At 47.4% G+C, this 7021-nt stretch overlaps 1 long non-coding RNA gene across 1 annotated transcript in view; it reads left to right on the forward strand.

Annotated features, from left to right (window-relative positions):
• The window catches only part of LOC119328252, a 5548-nt gene extending 1426 nt beyond the window's left edge, over positions 1-4122 (forward strand). The window contains exon 2 of the long non-coding RNA XR_005158897.1: positions 3671-4122. This is a non-coding gene — a long non-coding RNA (uncharacterized LOC119328252). The remainder of the gene's footprint in view (positions 1-3670) is intronic.
• The last annotated feature ends 2899 nt before the right edge of the window (positions 4123-7021 follow it).

A 7021-nucleotide genomic window follows, 5' to 3' on the forward strand; every position in this document is an offset into this window, starting at 1 on the left:
CGTCACCTCCAGCTCCCCCGTGCTGGCCCGCAAGCATCACCACCGGCCACCGCCCCTGCAACATGCCCTTGTCGCCAGGGCTACGGCTGCTCCGCGCCCGGCCGGCGCCTGGCGGCGCGCGCTCGCCCCTCGCTGCCTCAACACCGTCCGCCGCCGCCACCATCACCTCCGACGTCGCCGCTCAGAGCTCGTCGTTCGTCTGCCTCCTCGACAGCCCGTCGTCCCCGTCCTCCTCCTCGAGCTCGAGCCGCTGCCTTTTCCCCTACGAACACCGGTGAGGCTCCGGCCTCCCTCCCTCTCTCCCCCTCGTTCTCTGTCGCCGGCCAACTCCACACCGCCGCCGTTCGGCCTCCGCCCATGCCGCGGTAGCGCCCCGTCGGCCCCCGGTCGCCCGTCGCCCTGCACCAGCCATGCCTACCCCGTGCCCTGCGGTGCCGCGCCGACCGCGCCTCCCCGGCAGCCCCTGCTCGCTCCGCTCGCTGGACCTTGCTGCTGCTGGACCAGCAGCGGCCGCAGCCACACCCGCTGGCGCCAGACCCCAGCGCCCGCGCCCCCCCTTTAACCCGGGTTCTGCTAGCCGCAGCGCACGGCGGGTGCTCCTGCCCGCGCCAGGTAGCCCGCCCCGTTTGGCCCTTGGGGAGATGACATGTGGGGCACTACCCCCCCAGAACGTTTAAAAAATAATAATTAATTAATAAAATAATAATTAATTAATTAATTGATTAGTAAATTAATTAAGTTAATTAATATTGTTTAAATGAATCTAATTAATTAGTTAATTTAATTAAATAGTAATTAATTAGCTAAACCCTAAATAAACTAATCAGTGTATGACATGTGGGACCCACATGTAGTTGACCCAGTCAACTGCACAATTGACTGCCGACGTCAGCATGATGTCATGCTGACGTCATATTTTACTATTAAATAAATAATTAAATTCTAGAAATTAATAAAAACTTTAGAAAAACATATTAAATAAACCGTAGCTTGGATGGAAAAACTTTATACATGAAAGTTGCTCAGAAGGACGAGACAAACCCGGATACGCAGCCCACTCGTCCGCCACGCATCGCTAACCTATCGAATTCGCAACTTTCCTCCTCCAGTTCATTTGTCCGAAAACGCGAAACACTGGGAATACTTTCCCGTATGTTTTCCCCCTTCGCCGGTATCACCTCATACCGCGTTAGGGCACACCTAGCTTCACGCTTTGTCATGTCATGCATCGTCATGCTTTTGTTTGCATTATATTTATTGTTTCTTCCCCCTCTTCTCTCGCTAGACACCGAGACCGACGCCGCTGCTACCCAGTACGACTACGGAGTTGACGGCCCCTCTCTCTTGCCAGAGCAACCAGGCAAGCAAACCCCCCTTGAGCATTCCGATATCGCCCATTTCTTTCCCTCTCATGCTTGCATTAGAACTGCTACTGCTTTCTGTATGATCCTACTCTGATGCATAGCCTGTTGCTGTTACCTGCTTTCATACCTTACCTGCTTATCCTAAACTGCTTAGTATAGGTTGGTTAGTGATCCATCAGTGACCCCCCACCTTGTCCCAGTTGCCTTGCTTTATGTTCGATGACTCGATCAACGTGATCGACGTCCAGGCCCCGACACCGCACATCACCTCCCTAGTTGTACGACACTACGGAGTTATAATCGAGTGCCGAGGGTGAACCTCATACATCACTCCTGATGAGATCTCTGTAGTGTAGCTATACGGTCGAGGTCATCGAGGGTGATTTCCTCCTTAACCACTTCCGTTACAGCTCTGTCGTGCAACCCCTCAAGTGTGAACCTCGAGGGTGGGTCCTCTTACGTTCACCTTGATGATAACATCGAGTGGGATTCACCGGGGGTGATTCCTCGGGTTTTCCCCTTGGTGTTAGACACACAGTTACTATGGTTACTATGACTTTACACTGAGCCATGTTACTAAAGACGGGTCGACCTTGAGGGGTACCCGCGCGAGCTTAATTGCGAGTGATGTGGAGTCGGGTTGACCTGGGAGGTGCCCGCGAAATACTTACGAGGCGTGGCCGGGCATTCTTAGCCCTTGCCGCAAGTACTCGAGACGGGGCGACGGGGTTACATCGATCGTGAGTCTCTGCTCGTTACCGCGCGTTCCTAATCCACTACGATTTGGATATTTGATCCGAGGGGCCTCTGGCCTGATAGCACTAACCATCACGTGGACATAGTATGGGCGTTCTGCGTCCTATACATCAGCCGAAGCTTAATAGACGTCAGCGACTGAGCGGCGCGCGCCGGGTTGGACTGGAAAGCACCTACCTTGTTGAAGGAGGTAGCTAGGTCTGCTCACCGGCCGCGTTCGCAACGTGCAGGAGTTCCCGGGGAGATGGCCCATGACCCCTGGGGGCATAGGTTTAGTCCGGCGTGCTGGCCTCTCTATTAAGCCTAGGTCAGGTTGCGGCGTATTGTTTGGCCGAGGCCGGGCATGACCCAGGAAAGTGTGTCCGGCCGGAGTTAATCGAGCATGGTGGGTAAGTTGGTGCACCCTTGCAGGGAAGAAAACATCTATCGATAGCCTGTCCTACGGTAACGGACACTTGGAGTTGTATCCCGATCGATACAACTAGAACTGGATACTTGTGATGAGAACTGGATGCTGATGAGAATTAGATTGTGATGATAACTGGATAGTATGGCTCTGGGATTGCTTTCTCGCAGGGAGTCGAGAAAGGATCTCTGGCCGAGGTTGATAACACTTCTACTACTTTACTTTATGCTACTCTACTCCCTCCTGTTGCTGCAAGATGGTGGTTTTCAGAAGATGCTAGTCTTCGATAGGCTAGGCTTTCCCCTTCCCTTTTGGCATTATGCAGTTTAGTTCACAGATACTACCCATTCCTTTGATACAGATGCATACTTAGTTTAGATCTGATGTAAGTCTTGCGAGTACTTTGGATGAGTACTCACGGATGCTTTGCTACTTCTTTTTCCCCATACCCGATTGTTGCGACCAGATGACGGATCCCAGGAGTCAGACGACGCCACTGATGACTACTACTACCCGGAGGATGCCTACTACTACGTGAAGATTGCAGACGACTAGGAGTAGTTAGGAGGCTCCCAGGCAGGAGGTCTTGCCTTTTCGATCGTTGATGCTTTTGTGCTAGCCTTCTTAAGGCAAACTTGTCTAACTCATGTCTGTACTCAGATATTGTTGCTTCCGCTGACTCTTGTGTATTCGAGTTTATGTATTCGAGCCCTCGAGGCCCCTGGCTTGTAATATAAAGCTTGTATTATTTTAATTTGTGGCTAGAGTTGTGTTGAAGGGGAGCCTTAGCGCAGTGGTAAAGCTGCTGCCTTGTGACCATGAGGTCACGGGTTCAAGTCCTGGAAACAGCCTCTTACAGAAATGTAAGGAAAGGCTGCGTACAATAGACCCAAAGTGGTCGGACCCTTCCCCAGACCCTGCGCAAGCGGGAGCTACATGCACTGGGGCTGCCCTTTTTTTGTGGCTAGAGTTGTGTTGTGATATCTTCCCGTGAGTCCTTGATCTTGATCATACACGGTTGCGTGTATGATTAATGTACGATTGAATCGAGGGCGTCACACAATTTATACTCTAAATATTCTTATTTACCTCCAAGACTGTAGCCCACAAACTAAAAAGTAAATGCTTATTCCTCTCTGTCCAGGATACTATTGTGAGATGGTCTGATACATAAAAGACGGCCTCAAGCCCCTCTAAGGAAGCATCCAGTCTCGCCGTTCTACCAATTTCGCCGGAAAAACGATCTACTAACTTTGCCGGAGCGCTGACTGCCTGTGCTCCACCTGAGGTACGCCGAACAGCCAAGCCACGAGTAGCCTTGAAGTAGCAAGCTGTTATGTTTGAAAATTAATTTAAAAAACATGTGTTCTGGCTTTATTACTTTGCCATGATCTTTTACTGTGTGCCTGCAACCGTAGCGCCCATCGGCATTACCTTGCCATATACGGACAGTCTGCTGAGTAATTCAGAGCAAGAAAGTTATTTTACTGGAAAAAGTACATCCAGTATGAAACCAGGGAAATTAAATTGAAATATGTCTGCAACAGTTAGGATTGTAGTATACAAGTTTACAGATGAATATATCAAGTTTACTATGAACTAAAAGAGAGCAGGTTTGACAAAAAACACAATTCAGGGTCACACGCTTCAGGCTCACACTTGCAAATGGTTGTAGAAGTGACCTACTACTTGAAAGTTAATGAAGCTTTATTACTTTTCTCCACATTGGTAACTTCACTTTTCAGAATAGAGGTGTATCATCCACTACTCATGGGCATACGTATTCTTCCTTCTATTGATGTTGCCCTGCCCATTAAAGTGTCTTTTCTGAACATTGCGGCCGTGCTCCATGAATCAGATACTACTATCGGCTATTGTAGTGATGTACTGTTCATCTACTACGCCTACAAAAGCGTGAAGTGCAGATCTTATACTGATTTGGTAAAGTTAAACCATAAAATGCTTGACCAATATCATAAGCACGACTGTGAATTCTAACATGGAGTAGAGTTAATAGGGTATTTGAGGGAAAATAATCTTAAGATTAGCAAGGTGACAAGTGTTGGGGAGTATTATCAGTGAGCATACAGTAGATAGCTAGATTAGTTGGTTGTGTCTTCCATCCATTTTTTTGTAAACCGCCAACATAGGCTCACTCTACACCAAGCAGATGGTAGTTCTAGCTGAGGAGGATACAAAAAGAAAAACAACCAAACAGAATTAAGCACCAATAATTTTACCACAGTTTTATTTGCTTTTACACAACAAGTTTATCATTTAGCATTTCTCATTCATTCGCCCTTAAAATGTATCCTTGGATTGTTGAACTTATAGGCATTAAATTCATGATTGAAGTAGTGTCTCATGGCTTAATAGTCATTTAGGCACGTGAAATTTTTAGGAGTGAAGTCAGGAGAATAGGGCCATGGGGGCGTGGTCAGTGGTGCAGTGGATCCCGGCCCTTGCCTGTGGGGGGCTCCATTTTTAGATGTGTTTTCGAGTTTTGTTAGGGTTTGTGTCTTGTTTAGGAAGGCGAGACGGCGGCGGCTCCCTGAATATGGAATAAGGTTCTCCCCGCCTAGCCCCCGTCCCGGTGGTGCACCTAGCACCGTCGGTGGGCGTGTGGAGGTGTGTCTCCGGCGGATCTGCTTGTGGTGGATTTCCTTGGATCTGTTTGTCGTCCGTCTACGTTCGTGTCTTCAGGTTGGATCCTTCTGATCTACGTAACTCTTTATCGGCGGTGGTTGTTGTTCTGCTGCGATGGTCCTATGGGGGCTTAGTACGACGACTACTCGACTGTCTACTACAACAAGTTTTGCCCAGCTCCGGTTAGGGAGGGGCGATGACGGCGGCGTGCCTTCCGCTCGCTTCAGTGCTTGTAGTTGTCGCTAGGTGGATGTAAATTTTATTATTTCTGGTGTTTGTTGTACTGTCATGATTGAAGATGAATAGATCGGATGTTTTCTCGCTAAAAAAAGAATCCAGATAATGAAGCAAATAACTTGGTTAGAAGGTAAATTCATGATCACCAATGCCTAGCTATTTTTTGATCTTACTACTATAAAGGATGCAAGTGTAATGTGTAGGTTCAGAGAGCATCCCTGTCCATGAACAATACTTTACATTTCTGAATATCCCTAGCTTTATTTTCATTATTTTGATCATCATTATATTTTGTTGGTACACCATTATATTTTGTTTATTTTACTGATCTATTTTTTTTAAGATGAATGCTGATTGTTTTCACATGATGATACGTGCGCTGCACGTGCACGCTTACTAGTCAGGCCAAATAACCACAACCAGTAGATTAGAGTTGATAGAATTACCCACCTATGCCATTTACTAATTTTCCCTGGGCCTTCTATTAATCACACAAAAATTAGAAACATTTGACCTTTAATTTATCAGGCCAAATAACCACAACCGGTAGATTAGAGTTGATAGAATTACCCACCTATGCCATTTACTAATTTTCCCTCGGCCTTCTATTGATCTATTCCCCATAAAAAAAGGTTTCCCATAAGTCTTCTCAACCCCCCGTAGCTTTCTTTACCTAAAAAAAGTTTCCCATCCTGAGTCCTCACGCCGCCGCCGCATCTGCCTGTAGATGACCTCGATCCTTCTCATGGAGCATTGATAGAGGCAAAGGTGTCCCGATGTTTCGATGAGATGGTGGCTATCATTTTCTGTGGGAGTCGACCTTGACGATTCGACTACAAACGTGCGAGACGTCGCGCCTTAGCAATCGCTAAACCAACTTCCGAGGGTTATTGACCACGCCGGAGCACGATCAACCTGACCACGAGGGTCTGTTTCCTGCGAGCAAACAAAGAACAAGCAAGAAACTGATATTGCAATCTGGATATTGCGAATATAAGATGAAAGCTTTATTGATCAAGGTGGGGTTCTGTGACGTCTTGGTCTGATCGTTGGACACAAACGAAGTACGCGAAGTTGCAGCTATGGCGAACTTTTAATCTAAACAAAACCCAAAGCCTAAACGATGCCCTAAGGGTTGTATATATGGAGGAGAGAGGGGGAATTTCATGGCCCTTGGTGGAGGGGTCCGAAACCAACCCTAACTCTTGTTTCCCCACATATACGGACTCTAAAAACAGCCTATACTTAAGTACTTCGAAAATACATGGGCCTGGCCCAATAATAAGGTGACGCAGCACCTAAAATAGCCTCTGGACGAAATTTATGAAGTGGCATCTTGTATATTTCGTCCCATGCTTCATGCACTCATTATGGTGGCTTCAGAGTCCTGGAATCATCACTTGTAACTCCGTTCTTGTTCTCCTTGCGCATGCCATCATCTTCATGCTTGAACTTGCTCTAAGGTTCATCTTTCTTGTCCAAGCTAGGCCCTTCATTTGTAAGCAAAACAAATGTATCCAATTTAGGCAGCATCATATTCTCATGAACATTAGAATCGTTACCAAGAAACGGAAGTACCTGATAATTCAATTGGCGTGCGCGAGCTCTAGTA

The sequence above is a fragment of the Triticum dicoccoides genome, chromosome 7A (assembly GCF_002162155.2).
Source record: "Triticum dicoccoides isolate Atlit2015 ecotype Zavitan chromosome 7A, WEW_v2.0, whole genome shotgun sequence".
NCBI classification, from domain to species: Eukaryota; Viridiplantae; Streptophyta; class Magnoliopsida; order Poales; family Poaceae; genus Triticum; species Triticum dicoccoides.